Consider the following 17,595-nt stretch of genomic DNA (forward strand, 5'->3'; position numbering starts at 1 on the left):
ATAATAATAATAATAATAATAATAATAATAATAATAATTGATAGAGAATATACTGCATTTTCAAATTCTAACCAAAAAATTGTACATTAAGTAACACAACACAAAGCTACTGGGCTAGCGACTCAATGTGCCTAGACCATTGGGTTATAGCGCAAGCACTTAGACCATTTTGTAGTTCAACATTCGCTTTTAAAAAGTAATTTAAAAAAAGGGGAAAAAAAAACGGAAAGGAAAGGCTTATGTCTTTTTTAAAAAATAACTTTTTTTTTTTGCAAACACACCCTTACTTGATCCTCCTACCATCTAACATGAGACAACGAATAACCTCATTAATAATTAAATTAATCATAATAAATTGTTTTTATTACGACCAAAACAAAAATAATACACGGTCTAAAATTAGATAAATTATTCATTTTAATATTGAAAAATAAAAATGTTTTATCATGAAGCAATTGAAAAAAATTAAATTTCTGGTAAAAATAGAGGTTAAAAATTATTTTAATTATGTTCAGTAATAATTATACACAGTAAGCCAAAAAAAAAAGAGATAAGTTTGTGATAAATCAAATAAAAGAGATAAATTTCATGTAAAAAAATAAAAGAAATACTCCTTCCATAAAAAAATATAAGGCATTTTTAATTGAATCTCATCTTTCAATAAAGTAGTGGTTATTTGTCTTCAAACTAACCTTATCTGTTCATATTTACTCTAAATTAAATATAAAATAATTTTTTCAATAAGGGCACTTGTTGAAAAAAGCATTGATGATCATATATTGAAAGACTAAAAATACCTCAAATTTTTTAATAATTAAACTCTCAAAAAATGCCACCATTTTTGAATGGAGAGAGTATTATTTATGACTTTTAATACAAGTTACAGCTCCAACTAAATTTTGCGTGTGCGCGTGAAATAGATTAATTAAACATCAGTATCAATCTGCATCAACATACGATCCCTTTGTCTTTATATATAAGAGGTCTTCTCAAATTTTTTTTTGTCCCTAAACATAAGAGGTTGTTAGTATATTTTTTAATAAATAGACCACTGTACCCTAATTAAGTTGAAAAAAAAAAGTACTCTCATTAATTTCTTTGAAAAAAGAGATCCATTTTTTATTTACAATAATGAGGAATAAAATTGGAATGTTTCTGTATTTTTAATTAGATAACCAACTTTGAATGGTTTGCGTGATTCAGTTAAAAATATTTTATATATAGGGATGGAAGTGACACAATATTTGTTTTCCATAAGAAATCTTGTTATTAGCTTTCGATAATTACATTCTTATCTCAAAATTTGTCGGTAACGCACACGATCCATGTTTTGTATTGATGAATGCCAACAATGATCAATACAAAGGCATATCTATTTAAAACAGTATATCATCAGAACAGAAGCATTAGCCATTGAAGAATGCAACTCAATTAATGCGTAAGACTTACAAAACACCCGAACGTATCTGAGTTATTTTATAACATTTCAAGGTGTCATTCTCTGCTATTATTATTCATTTTTCTGATTGTTGCTTTGCAAGATCGCGCTAAAGATCGCGCTTTTACCACGACCTTGGACTGTCAGACACTCATGAAATCAATACATAATTCATAGTTTTCAATCTCTCGGTTAATTCTTGAAATTTAACGTTTTTATATTTTTAACTTATAAAATTATGTTAATTTATTTATAAATTTGAATTAGATATAAACTCAATTAAACTTGTGATTTTGCCTGAGTTTTCATATTTACGTTTTTAACTTATAAAATTGTGTCAACTAATTAATAAACTCCAATTAGATGTAAGCATGTTAAACTTCTTAAGTTCATTGATTTTTTTTTTTTTGAGTTAAGCAAGTTAATTATAAACTTTCAAGAATCCAGTTTATAAAAATAAATATAAAAATATAATATTGATTAACTCTTCTAAACTATAAATAAATTTTGAGATTTATAGGGAACTTAATTGCTTATATGATGAGGTTGTATTCAAACAAAGTATTTCATTGATTTTAGAAGCAATAATTACTAGTTTCACTATCCAGCCCTCACTAAAATTTTTCTACTAATTTACATAAAAAATATTTTAATTTAATAGATTTCATTTTTTTTTTGCTATCACTTAACTTACTATCTATTCTTCCTCTATTTTATGACATTAATCTTCTAAAACTCTTATATAGAGTTAGAATAGATGAAAATTTTAATTGTATTAAATAAACTCGTTGAATTGTTGAATAAAATTAAAAATATTATTAACTAATGTTTTGAAATTCTAAAAAAACTGAAAATTTTCAACAAAAAATTTATCAAAGACCAATATAATAATATAGAGTAAGGACTACTTAGTAATTTATTCATTTTTATAGGATTTGTTGTAATGAAGATTAAACTGTTGAGGTTCTATAATTGAGGAAATTTCCTCCACATCTTACAGCTCATTGATGCCACTAAAGTCACAGAATCTCATCTCATCTTTAATTTCTAGCCACATTCATATGTTTCCAAGTCTAAGTCAATTGATATAGACCCGTGATATATAAGAAGGGGTACAATATATTGCGTAGGGTCTTTCTCAAGAATAAAATATTCCTAATAAGTTTTTAAATAATTCTTATTTATGATTATATTTTATTCCTGTGATAAAATAAATGATCTAAATTTTCAGTAAATTTTTGAAGATCTGAACTAATTAATTTTTCAGGCCCTTGTGCCATAAAATCAACCAAAAAAATTTTCCCCAGGTAATATCCAATGATATTTGATAAACTTAATATCAACATGACATGACTTGACCAAAATTCCCAGTAAATTCAAGCCATTGTTGTTTCTTATAAAGAACAGAGCTTGCATCAAGGGTGACATTATAAGTAAAAATATACAAGTAATTTTTTTTGTTGATTTTTCCTTGTGTCTAAACATAAATCATTAATGATTCTTAATTTAACTATGGCTAAATTTTTAAGTAACAACACTTATTTTTATCTATATATAAAATCAAATTTATAATAATAATAACTGACAGAGAATATGCTGAATTTTCAAATTCTAACCCAAAAAAAAAAAGATATACATTAATTAACATAACACAAAGCTACTGGGCTAACCACTCTAATGTGCCTATATTATTGGATTATAACACAAGCATATAGACCATTTAATATAGTTGGATAAATTGGTTAACTGGCAAAAAAAAATTGTGCCTGGAAAATATAGACCAAATTTTTGAAATTTTGGGAGTATGATTAGTTCACATTAATATACAAAAAATTTATTATTAAAAATTTAAAAATTTACAAGAGATTTATTATAACATAATAAATCGGCTATCTTGCAAAATAAAATTAATGTTAGGTTGGTTGTTTGGTTTGATCATATAACATTAGCTACATCTATAAAAGTCCCTGTATAGTTCAACATCCGCTTTAAAAAAATAATTAAAATAAAATGACATTTTTTGCAAACACACGCTTACTTGATCCCACTCCTACCATTTAACATGAGACATCATCACGGCCAGAAGTGACAGGAAATTAATTGATTCCATAACATCTAAGATCCATGATGAGGTGTGAAGAATGACTTCATTAATAGTTAATTTAATTATCGTAAATTTTTTTATTATGATCAAAACAAAAGTAATACACGGCCTAAAATCATGTGAATTATTCATTTTAATATTGAAAAAATGTTTCATCAGGAAGCAAATGAAATATTAAAATTCAGGCAAAAATAGAGGGATGAAAATTATTTTAATTATGTTCAGTAATAGTTTTACACACTAAGCCAAAAATAAAGAGATAATTTTGTGATAAATCAAATAAAAGAGATAAATTTATGTCAAAAATAAAAGAAATAAAATATAATGAACGAAATAAAGAGAAAAAAATAGGTAAGGAACATTTGATGATTGCTGATGTTGAAGAAGTGAGGAAGGGCAAAATTGGATGGAAAAAATAAACGGAAGAAAATGATGAAGGGAAGAAAGGAGAGAGGAAAAAGAATGAGGGAAATTTCCCTTATCCCATTAATTAATGTCAATTCTACGAAAATTGTTCATTGTTGATATTCTGAAATGAACTTAAAACTTTAATTTTTTTTGGAAAAATAAAAAGAATTATTTAATCTTAGTTATCTTGGTACAATTCAGACATTTCTAATCAAGAAAATTAATTTGTTGTTATTTGGACAAGATGTTGCGTAATTGTATACGTTTGCAAGCATTATTCTTAAAGATACCAAATCTTTAGAAGAAGCTTCATATGAAAAGGAGTTTGAGTATTCTTGTTCAGCTACGTTGCCCCATTAGACTCCGGATAAGATCTGAACCATCCTTATTATAGATAGTCAAGATTTAGAGTTTTTTATTTTTATTTTGTCAAAATGAAAAGGAAGAATTATGTTGAAGTTTCACACAAGAGAATTAATTAATATAAGGTCCATTAACAATTAAATTAAGGAAAATAACAAAACATTGTGTAATGAATGACCTTGTAGTAATTAGTTCTCTTTTGTGATATCTGTATGTAATTCTCCCAAAAAAATGGGAGAATCATATTCAATGACCACTCAAGAAAATTATTTATAAATAAGGATCATCATGGAATTGATTGTTATTAAAATAGAAACGTGACTTTTTTTTGAGTGAGACTTGATATTAATTTTTATCCATGAATAATTTGCTTAAATGGTTACTGGATGATTCTCCAAATAAAAATTTATAAAAAATTATAAAATTTTTCTAAATCTACTTGATCACATTTTTTTTTGGTTGTTATCCACTTGATCACATTTATCATCAATATAAACAATTCAAATTTAGTCTGAATGATCCAAATTTAATATCAAAATTTTTATAACTTTTATAAATTAATTATCTAGATTTCCTTTAAACATTTCGTATTTAAAAATTTTAAATTTTAATTTTTTAAAAAATTATTTTTTGGAAAGTTTCATCTATGAGGATATTTTTATTTTTAATATTGTATTTATCAAAATTAAAATAATAAAAAAATATTTAAAAAATATTATTAAATCTGTGCTATCTAAAATACATCTTAATTATAGTCAATTTATAAAAATTATAAAAATTTAATATTAAATTGGACTATTTATATTAATTTTATATTGTCAAAATTAGTAATGAATAAATTTATTAAACTTTTTTATATTTTTTTAATTTTTTATTTTAATAAATATAAATAAAATATTTAAATCTAAATTATTCAGATCTCATCAGGTTCATGAGCATTGTAACTAAATCCTTCAAACTTGACATGCATTTCGATATCTATATATATATATATAACAGTAGAATAACAAGCATATCTACCATGATGACAATCGTCCATTTTTCCCACCCCTGCAATTTTATGCAGCTACATATGATTAAGTTTTTATATCTAGTTTAAGTTTTTTTACTAAATTTTTTTTAAAAAGAGACTTGGACGTGGGTGCTAGTGGTGTACGTATGGGGTGGTTTTAGCATGGGGCAGTTTTATGGATTTCCTAACGAGGGGTGAGTTGAATTATTGAAAGAAAAGTTAACTTTCAAGTTCACCAATACATTAATTGATTGACGTGGGGGCGAAGTTATTCATGCGCATGCATAACCGGTTTACAACCAACTACATTAGTTTCAGTTTAAGGCATGATGTGCTTACTATAAATTATTTAATTGAATTCCAAGTTAGAGGGCTTCTTTGGCCATATCTCCTATTCTCCTTACGTGTCATTTTTTTTTCCTCTTTTTATGCTAATTGTTGGCCCAATTTTAGTGAAAGGGATTGGAATGTAGTGATCCTTAAGGTGTGTGCCAGGCGTGTTAGAGGAACATGTCCTTGAAGAGAGTGAGTTGGATTAGACAATCAAACGAGTTCTCAACATCCTTTCAATTAATATATTTGGTGGCAAAAAAAAAAAAAAGAGTATATATGTGGTTCAAGTTCTACTTTCAGACTTAATCATGGTTAGATTTTATATTTGTTCCATCTCAATAAATTGTACTATTTGATTATCTTTAAAATTTAGAATCACGAGATGTGTATGTGTGAGGGAGGTACTCTTATCAATTTTCACTTTATACTTTTGGTGTTGGCCATCCTTTAGAAATTAAAATAATATTACCCTGTACCATTGCAAGACAATAACACTTTCTATCTTGTGAACAAAAGGAAAAGAAGCAACACGCAAGTAAATTGGAGTTGTCTCAGGCGAGAAGAGTGAATTCTTCGGACATAAATTTTACTTTTTTTTTATGGGCATATTCTTTTGCATTTTGCTTTGGTCTAACATTATTTCAAGTGATTGTATAAAATTTCAAATCATCACTTCCATTTTAGCACATCAGTCTCTAAATCATCTTCACAGGCTATCACCATTTGAGATAAGAAATGGTTCACACCTTATAATAAACTTTACAGTTTCAATTCCGCACAACTTGTGCACTCTCAGATTAAATTCATATGTATGCTTTTGGTGATAGATGTTATAACATAGCCGTAGTCTGTTTTATTTGTTTGCCTTCAAGTTCATTATACTGCCACTATGAACCTCTTTTATGTCTTTTTTATAATCAAGGGTGGACCCAAGTATCCTATGAGCAACTACATGTATATATGTGGTATGTGGATGATTCAGTGACCCTTCTTTCATTAAAAAAAATTTATTCTATGTCCCCACTTCATATAAATAAATTTTAAATACATACAAAATTATAATATTTACATGTTTATTAAAATAGGTATATGAATGGTATACTATATCGGTTTATGAAAATATTTTTATTGATTCATGATGAATATTACCTTTTTATTACCAAAAAGAGTAGAACTTAATATTTACTACACTAGCATCTCCTTTATTTTATTTTAATTATATATATACATCTCTTCTATATTAAAAATTCATAGTTACAAAACATAAACCTCTCATCTACTTTAAAATAATTCATTTTCATCTATCTAACTGTTATTTAATTGTTAAGTTACATATGTTTAATTGAAATACTTCTCTTTAAACAACGGTGAATCTACATGCATGTCAGGGTGGGCAAATGCGCCCACTCACTTAGAAAAACTTGCATGTTAGTGTAAGAAAATTTTATACTTTGCCCTCACAAAATTTAGGATTTTGAACTCACTAAAATATCAATCTCCCTCACTTGGAATTTTTTTTAATGTAGTACTAAAATTTAAATATATTTCTGTATTTTAAATAGAGGAGTGAAAATATAATTAGTTAATTTTATTTTGTTTAATCTTAAAGTTAAACATATTGTATTTAAATAATAAATTTTCAATTTTTTTGTTATTTTTTAAAAAATGCCCCCACTGACCAATGGTCCTTGGTTGACCAATGTCTTTAAATATAGATGTTTTCTTTTTTTTTTCCCAGATGGAAAACAAATGTTTTCTAAAAATTGATTCAAAATAACCAAAAGAATTTTTAATGCATATACTTTTTTATTTTTATAATTTTTAACGCATAATATGTTAGTGATCACTATAATCGTTGTTGAAAGTAATATTTATTTTTAAAAAAAAATTTTAACATTGGATGGATTCAACATTAGGGGATGGTCCACCCGCTGTTGAATATAATTTATTTTTAAAAATATAAAATATGCTTTTTAATATCGGGTGCAAGACACCCAATGTAAATAGTGATTATATTTAAAAAAATTTAAATAAAAATACTTAAAAACATTGATTGTATGTAGACCTGATATTGAAAATATAAAATAATATCAGTTCCCTTTGTACACGATGTTGAAAGTAAAAATGACACTCATTTAACATTGTTTGTATGTGAACTGATATTGAAGTTGTTAAACTCATATTTTGCACTAGTGGGTGTAATATCATCTGTTTCTGTTGTAATTTCATGGCAACACCTTGGTTAATTAACATAACCATATCCAGTATACATCCATTACACATTTTGTACACGGACATATAAATCAATGTGTGTGTAGTCATCCTCTTTATAATTGTAATACTGTCATATATTTTCAATTATTTCAAAACATGCTTGTGATTATAACATCCAATAATACCAATATGAGTAAAAGCATTAGAATTCTAATTAAAAAGAAAATGCAAGATGTACGGGGGAATTACTAGTTTATAAAAAAAGAAGAAAATATAAGGAAGCACACAAGGGAGAAAGTGACAATTGGGGCAAAAATAAATAAATAAATAAACAAACAAGGTGAAAACTGGCAATGAAGAGTGATGACAGAGAAGGGAAGTAAGAAAAGGCGGGGTCAAATCAAAAAAGGGTAATTTCGCACAATGGTTCTCTTTTTCAAACAAGGGGTGATTTGGTCATTTTAATGAGAAACATAATTGCAAATGAAATTTTTGAACCTGCATAGGAATATCTGAATCCTTTGAGTCTTGTCTGCAAATATCTTCCTTCTGAAGGGCTTGTATGTGAGAATATTTCGTGAACCAAACAAAAGTCGCTAACAGAGTCAAAGTCATGTGCCAAAAACATAGAGAACAGGAAAAAAATATTTCGTGAACCAAACGTATACCAGTAAGTCAAGCCTCTTGCTTACTGTACACGCATCTCATCAACATATTTTTGCAGCATCCGCACCAATTTTACTATTTATTTGCAATCATGAACTTCAAAATTGAACATCTCTGAACCCGTGATGGAATTATCCAAACCCATCATCACTGTTCCCGGAATTCCGATCATCTTCTTCTTCATAATCATCATCAGCTTTATCAGAACAAGTACTTCTCAGATGACACCAAACTACGTCGGAGATGACTGCAATAACAAAACCCCTCAAGTTCTTACAGCCTCCTACAAAGCCAACCTTAACCAGTTGCTCTCAAGGCTGTCCGACGACGCTTCCATGAGCAAACACTACAGCAACACCACCGTCGGAAACTCCACCACTGACGACGCCGTGTATGGCCACTATGACTGTCGCGATGATGTTGCTGGAAACTTCTGCCAGTTCTGTGTCGCCACTGCTACCAGCGAGGTTCTCCAACGTTGTCCAAATCAATATTCTGCTGTAATATGGTACGTACCAATCTTATCATGGATGAAGCACGCTTATGTTTGGGTTCAAGTTTATTGTAATATATATGCTTATAAACACTTTGAACTTTTTTATTTGGATTTGAAGTCTTGTTTCATATTAGGGGTTTTTTTATTTAACAAGGAAATGATTTTTTTTTTCCTGTTTCCTGTATACTGTTTTTTTATTCTTTTCCTATTCAGATTTTATGAGAAATTTAAATTTAATTTTGTAATTAAATTTTCCAGAAATCAATAATGATTGTTTTTGGATTAGAATAATCATTTAGTTTTAGGTAAATGACACGCACGTTTCTTCTAAGAAAAGGTTCCATGAATCTGAACCATTGCCATCGATGCCAACCATTTTATTTATTTATGTTAAGCATTTAGTTTATGTTAAATTTTTATTTGGATTTGAAATTATGTCGTAGTCACTTATTAAATTTTCTTGAATTTGCAACTCTTTATGTGATTTTTTTCATAGACTTCCTACATGATAAAAACTGTAGGAAGAGTAGAGTTGAAAGTTCAGTCGATGAGGAGCTCCAAATTTTGATTCCAACTCCTAATTTTAAAATTTCAACTCTTCTTTGTGATTCTAATTGTCTAGAAAATTTGTTTAAAAAGACACGTACATAGAATATATTCTGTTCCAAAAGTATCATTCTCTCTTTCTTATTTTATAGGAGATGAGGTTTGGACCATATACATTATAAATCAAAAATTACTTGATTCACTGCGAGAAAACAATAATTTTCTCATAGAATTTTTTTCTCAGAAAAATATTTGAGAAAAGTTCTCTCATAATTTTTCTTAGAAAGCCTCTTTTAAAAAACTAATAATGGAATTTCTCATGAAAAACTAAATAGAAAAAAAAATTTCAAGAGGAGGATGAGGGGGGAAAAACCCATTTAATAGTAGGAAAATTTTCTCTCGGTAAAATTAGTGAAATTTTTTGACAGAAATAAGAAATTGGTAACAAATAAAAATGAAAATAAGAACTCTTTTTCTCTCAAATTTTTTAAGAGAAATTTAATGAGTTTTCTCATATAATACTAAGAAAATGTTTTCTCAGAAGAAGTCGAATTCTCTTGACTTTTTTTTTTCCTTTTTGAGAGAAACATTCTTTTAGACAAATCAGAGAGAAAATTCCCTTAGATTAGGTCAAGAAAAAATTTCTCTTACAGAAAAGTGTCTCAAGATATTCTATACTCATTATTATTGTTATCATATGTATTTTAAACTATTTTATGCATAATACTAGCTAATGTGTTAAATTCAACTTAGTACATAAATTTCTCAATTTTTAAAATGGCACTGTTTCACCTACTACAATAGATGATGTGGCTTGATAGATAAGGAAGAAATCAATATAAACATGTGGATATATTTTACACAAAAATGGATTGAAAGTTTGACGCAAACTATTCCTTATGCAAGTGTGTACATTCATGTTTGGTGGTAACACAGGTACAGCTACTGTATCCTACAATACTCTAACGAGAACTTCTTTGGGAAGGCGTCAATGGACCTCTTATGGTCTGGCGGAGGAGCGAAGAATGTGTCAGATCCGATGGAGGGGAAGAAAGCGGAGAGTTACATAAGGAGTCTAATCAGACAAGCGACAGAGGAGACAAAGGAATTGAGTGCATGGGGAGGGTTTGATTTAGGTGGGGAAGAAGAAGATATGGGTTGGTACAGTGCAGTAAAGACCTTGCCAGTGAGAGTTGCAAGCAGTGTTTGGAGGCTATGTTGAATGAGGCCATTCAATGCTGTGTGCAGAAGCAAGACTGGCAAGCTGGGACGTCAAGTTGTATGATCAAGTACACTAATTACATGTTTTATCAAGAACCATCTTCTTCTTCTAAGACAGGTACAATAGTGACAAACGTATATTTCTCAAATTTCTCTTACAAGACTGTTTAATATGTCATACGAAATTTATATTAAGCCATGCTTTATCCCACTAGGTGATATAAAAAAATAGTGATGCTTGAAAAGACTCCTTTATTATTCTTTCTTCATATTTTATAGAAATTTTATCATCAAAATGAATTCTAAATCCTTGGAAAACATTCTTGTCTTGTTAGTGAAGATAGACAATTAGATAAAAAGAAGACAAGGATGGAAAGCAAAAAGAAGAAGAAGACAGGTAGTAGAAAATTGTATGTGTTGCTTTTGAGATAACGACTTGTTGAGATTCTGTGGTGTGAATTTAAAACTGATCATTTAAAAAATTCTATGCTAGTTTACCTTTTGTTAACTTTTTTTATTCTTTAAGGTTCATATATATATATATATATATATATGCCAACGTATATTGTAAACATTTTTATGCTAATTTGTCAATGTTGCAGCGGCCAATAATGGATTTGGCAAGTCAAAAGCCTTGATCATAAGCATAAGTGTATTAGTGACTATGGCTGTATTAAGTTTTTCTATCTACATCTTCAAGCAAAGCAAGAGAAGAAAAGGTATTTATCCCCAACAGATGTGGATACATTTCGTGGTATTTAATTGTCATTTGCATACTTTGAGGGTATTTCATTTGTCATTCTCCCAATTAAAATACGGGGTGGAAGATACTATCTAAAAATATTTATGGCCATGTGCAATCAAAATATGACTTTACATACTTGTCTTTTAGATGAAATGCCATTGGAGAGCACTCCTATAGTTCATGATCTTTCTCAAAGCGATGGTTCACTGAATATAGACGTTCCCACAATCCCTTTGCTTGTGATTTATCAGAGCACTCATCACTTTTCAGAAGATTCTAAATTGGGAGAAGGTGGATTTGGTCCTGTTTTTAAGGTACTAATATATTGGATTTGGAAGCTTTGATTATCAAATTCTTCAACTATTTGCTTTTCTTAAAAATTTGATCTAATTTTTAATATGATTTTGAGCTTAAATTTACAATATTCGACTCAATATAATACTCATAAGAAATTTTATTTTAGCTTTTTTTTTTGAAAGTACAAGGAGTAAACCTCACAGAAAGTAGAGAGTATCTCCTCGGAAATATTGAGAGCAAATAATAAACGGCTCCAACTAAGTTGCTACGTATATACACAAGGGGTTAAGATTGAAAACCTCAACCACTTGCTTAAATCTTAGTTTCTTGTTGAACTTAGATTAACATCTAAATGATACAAAGATGGTCAATAACGTGTTTGTTAAGTCTATAATCATCGTGATATTTTTTTGGCAATTAGTGAGCATTTGCCTGTCACTAATTTGAGAGTCTTCTAGTCTTTTCATGAGCCAGAGTGAGGTAAGGAATTTTTTTTCCTTGTATTTTGAAGGAGTATTTGATTCTCATTACTTTTATTTTTGGAGATTTTGGGATTCGATTGTGAGGGGTTAAAAGGTGATAAGGAGGGTGGGGACTCTCAGTTGAGATGCAATGGCAACAATGAATCAAAGTACAAAATCACAAGTTGTGAAATTGATTGCGGAGAAGAATTTGAACATAGTGACTTCCTCAATTTGTAAGGGAAAGACTTTGAACGAAAGACTAGATATAATTGGGGGAGAATGACATTTAAGGCCCTTACTTCGAGGGGATTTAGTGCAATAAGAACCAATTAATTTTGCATCGGTCAGGTGTCTTATAAAAACACGTATATATTATTGTTAAAAGTTGAACCTTGCTAAATTTCTAAGGAAACCCTAACAAAAACATAGCAAAGAACAAGTAAGTGAGCAAAAGCTTAGAACTAAATGAATTTTCAGTTATCACTACTAGGAAAAAAAAATCTATCGCACCCTTTTCAAAGCACCCTTGTGTGAAAATGCTCCCTTAAATAGATGCAGAACATGTCGTAGTGCTTCTTGTAATAAGCGTTTTGATATCACATCCTTATAGGAGTGTTTTCTTAAATAAGCACTATGGTAGGCTTCCCTTACTGAACACTTTTTTGAGAATGAGTCAACTCTACGGGCAAAACCACCATTTGGACCTATGATTGAAGAGAGTTGGTTCCCCAAGTTTCACATTGCGTATCTTAAGAATGCATGGAGGTGGAAACAATTTAAATATCCATACAAACTTGGCCTTCGATGATCATGTTTGAAGCTGAAAATATGAAGTTGAAAGTCTTTTATAATAAATTTCTATTTTGATCTAGAAGCTGGTCCTAAGAATCTCCAACCATCATGAAAATGTCATCATGTGTTCATTACACTATATCAGTTGAATGAGGTCCTTGCAGAAATTGGTGGTTGAGTTCTGTATCAATGGACAAAGGTAATTATAAAGTTAATAGAAAGAAACGGGAACCGGTGAAGCAAGCTATGTAAGCAATTATGTTTATATAATAAACTTTTAATAGATGGCATGACCAAATTTCATATTATTATTTTTCCTATATAGAAGACTTCCCAAGCTTGAATATATATGAGCCAAAGAACATGTTATTATGAGTTTTGTGGATTTAGTTATGAGTGTTCAAATTTACTGAAAAATCAACGGTCCAGTTGAATAGTAACCCGAAAGGAAAATTTAAGAAAAATGAATCTTGAATCTTTCAGGGCTTTAATTAACCAAATGCCTGAACTGTATTCACCTCGACTCAATCTATATATACTCCTTGTTTAACATATAATGACCTTATAGGATATATATTTGATTTGGGTTGTCAAACTTAATAGTATCTCTTTTAACTTACTTCTCAGCCTTTTCATTAGGGAACACTGCCAGATGGGAAGGAAATTGCTGTGAAAAGGCTCTCTCAAACTTCAGGTCAAGGTTCACAGGAGTTCATGAATGAAGTGATATTCATAGCAAAATTGCAGCATAGAAACCTTGTTAGACTGCTGGGTTGCTGCATGGAGAAAAATGAAAAGCTACTTGTATATGAGTACATGACAAATTCTAGCCTTGACTTACACCTTTTCAGTATGTTTTCTAAACTCATTTCTTCATTGTTTTTACTTTTTAATTATACGGCTTAGAATAAGTATTCATCGGTGACAATAATGTAATTTAATATGCCAACAACCATGCATGAATGTATATGATATGTTCCATGAGTTTACATATGCATGTTTAACATGTGTCTTAAACATGGTTATTGGTTGGTTACTTGCATCATCAGTAGGATAATATATGATATAATTATGAGTATCCATTAACTTTTCTTGCAATAATCTCTTTTAAATATAAGGTTTCATGAGGAACATTATCAACCCAATTACATTTCATACTATTTCTCCTCACATATATATTTCTCTTGCTCTCTTATTCTTTACTTGGTATTGAAAATCAATATTTTGTCTTCAATCTTTGATGATTCATTCCTAAATTCATTCATGTGTGCATATGTGATTATTTTCCGTTAATTTTGAGACATACCTTTTTCTGCTGCCAATATGTTTGCCTATAATTTGTCTTTTTCTTGATCTCAATTACTACTAGCGTATACCATGCCTGATCATCAGCATATATAAAAGGCCTCCAATGAAGTTATGGTAAAACTTTTAACCCAACTTGCCACCACACACATTGCCACAATACTATTTGACTTATGCTTATATTGGGAGGCATTTCCAACTTTCACCTATGTGATTGACCTCTCTCCCGTTGATTTTTTTAATTATTAAGTTTATTTTCTTAAGATTATAAGTTGGGGAAAATGATAATAAAATCTCTCCAAATGGTATAAACGACAATCTAATCTCTCAAAATGCCATAATTCCAATACATTTTAAATTAAAAAGACCATTTTACCCTTATTGACAAATTATAATTTCTTGTTTAATTCTTGTGATTATTTGAATAAAAGTTGTTATTCTTCACATAAAAGTTATGATTGAAGCTTGCTATTTTAAGACAAAAAATACATTTGATAACTTGTGATTTCTTATTCAACTTTTACAATTCACATAATAAAAGTTATTCCTTAGGTAAAAGTTGTGATTGAGGCTTATTATTTTGAGACAGAAATTACACTCAACAATTTGTAATTTTTTATTTAATTTTTGTAATTCATAAAACAAAAATTGTTATTCCTTAAATAAAAGTTGTGATTGGGGTGCTTGTTATTTTTAATATGGGTAAGATAATCTTTTTAATTTAAAATTTATTGACAAAAAATTTTTAGGGACTTCAGTGAAATTATAACATTTCAAAAGATCATATTGTCATTTATATAATTCGAAGAAATTTTATTGTCATTTTCCCTATAAGTTAATATGTCTTTGTGACATTAATACCCAATTATAGTGATACAAAGAAATGAAAATCTGTATTGATCGATTAGAAGACTAGGGCAACAATAATGATAATATCTTTTAAATCATAATGCAAGATCATGCATGTTCCAAAATAATTTCACTCTTCATCACTCCCCTCCAAGTCATAGGTTCTGGTCACACCATTAGGTCCATACTCTACATTTGGGTGGGTCCATGTATGAATGGTTAATGAATGAAGGAAACCTCAATTAGAAGATATCAACCTTTACGACGTGGTAATAAAATAGTACATTACTCATCAAACTATCCAACTTTGTTGGGAATAGGAAAAAAAATATACAAGAGAGAAAATTTTTGTGAAAATAAAAGAAAAAGAACATTTATCATCCTCGTTTACCCCTAATTTTCTCCTAGAAACATGAAAAATAAAGACATTATACACATGTTTTGCATGCGCGCGCGCACACACACATGATTTCTTCTTTGCAACATCATTAACCATGGCCAAAATTAGGCATCAACAAGTGATAGCAACACATTTAGTTTCAAATTTTATTGTTTTTCCATTTATTATGCAACAAAATTTGCAAATTAGTCTCTTAGAAAACAACTAAACATTTTGTTTTTTCTACCCCTTCATATGCTCTTGTCAGATGAAGAAAATAGAAAGAAATTAGATTGGAAACAAAGACTAAATGTTATTAATGGAATTGAAAGAGGGCTTTTGTATCTTCATGAAGACTCTCGACTTAGAGTTATTCACAGAGATTTAAAACCTAGCAATGTCCTTTTGGATGATGAGATGAACCCTAAAATATCATATTTTGGATTGGCAAAGACTTTTGAAGGAGCACAAAATCAACGAAATACAGGACGAATAATGGGCACATAGTAAGTGTTAGATACAACTCAATCATTTTGCTTTTCCTTTTTACTTTTAAATTAATATTTAAATTGTTTAAAAATGTTAGTTCATTGATAACTCAATTTCTACTTGAATTGTTGAAAATAGTGGTTATATGGCTCCAGAATATGCAATGCAAGGATTATTTTCAGTGAAATCAGACGTGTTTAGCTTTGGAGTTCTTCTACTAGAAATTATATCTGGGAAAAGGATTAGTAATTTCTATCTCTCTGAACATGGTGAAAGTCTTCTATTCTATGTAAGTAAGTTGTTTAATATTATCTCATCAAGGAATTTTAACTTTAAGGTAATGACCCAATTTAGTACACTATTCATTATTTCAAATGGCAAAATTTGCAATTGCTTTGCAGGCTTGGAATTTGTGGTGTGAAGGAAAGTGTTTAGAATTGATGGATCCAATGCTAGGAGATTCATACATGACAAATGAAGTCTTGAAATGCATACACATTGGTTTGCTTTGTGTTTAAGAAGATCCAGCAGATAGGCCAACCATGTCCACTGTTGTTGTCATGCTTGCAAGTGACACAATGACATTTCCTAAGCCTAATCGTCCTGTATTTTCAGTTGGAAGAAAGGTCACAGATGAATCATCTACTTCAAAAAATTCTAAAGATGCTTCTGTTAATGAGGTAACCTTGTCTCACATCAAACCCAGGTGACAAAACTAATTGATAGATGGCATGTCGTTGATCTGTAGCAACTACTGGACAATGTAGTAAGAATAAGAAAGACATAGAAATGGTGGGACCCACATATATGTGAATCCCATCACTTTCTTTATCTTTTTAAGATAGTAAAGACATTGGAGAGAGTCTGGAACCAAATTTATCAACCATAACTAACGGCTTTTAGCTAGGTTTTGACAAATGAGAGCAAATCACATATGTTTGTACTTGTCTAAATTTTGAAGTGTGTGCCTCTGTGTGTATCTTATGACATGCATGCTCATGTGTTGTACGCTAGAATATTTTAAATATATATTATGGAAAAGGTTGATTCTTTATGATTTTATATGGATAGTGAACCTAATGAAAAGACCCAACCTACAATTTAGTAGCACTCAATTATTTCTTATTTTTTTAGCTGATTGAGTTAAAAGATATTGAGAGTTATAATATGATTAATTAGTTAATTATATTATTATAGACTTGATCTTTGATTTGTAGAGATATCGTCATTATTTGAATTTTAATTATTCAAGTATAGTACATTATATTATTGTTGGATCTTTAATCAGTCAACAGCCTTAGTTATCTCTTCCTTTCCTACCTCTTGGCTTACTCTTTGAAAGTTATGGGAGTATAGTAAGTTGTAGTAATTGTGTGTGTGTCAAAAAAAGTCCCACATTACCTAAATGAAGAGAACTCCTAGTGTATAAATACTAAGAAATGGAATGGGTTAGTAAAATGGACTTGGAAAAAAA

General features: G+C 29.3%; 1 pseudogene; it reads left to right on the forward strand.

Moving 5' to 3' along the window:
• The first annotated feature begins 8,421 nt into the window (after positions 1–8,421).
• On the forward strand, positions 8,422–17,274 carry LOC129314320 (cysteine-rich receptor-like protein kinase 10; annotated as a pseudogene).
• The last annotated feature ends 321 nt before the right edge of the window (positions 17,275–17,595 follow it).

The sequence above is a fragment of the Prosopis cineraria genome, unplaced genomic scaffold (genome assembly GCF_029017545.1).
Source record: "Prosopis cineraria cultivar Desert tree isolate PC_DT_omini unplaced genomic scaffold, ASM2901754v1 PC6, whole genome shotgun sequence".
NCBI classification, from domain to species: domain Eukaryota; kingdom Viridiplantae; phylum Streptophyta; class Magnoliopsida; order Fabales; family Fabaceae; genus Prosopis; species Prosopis cineraria.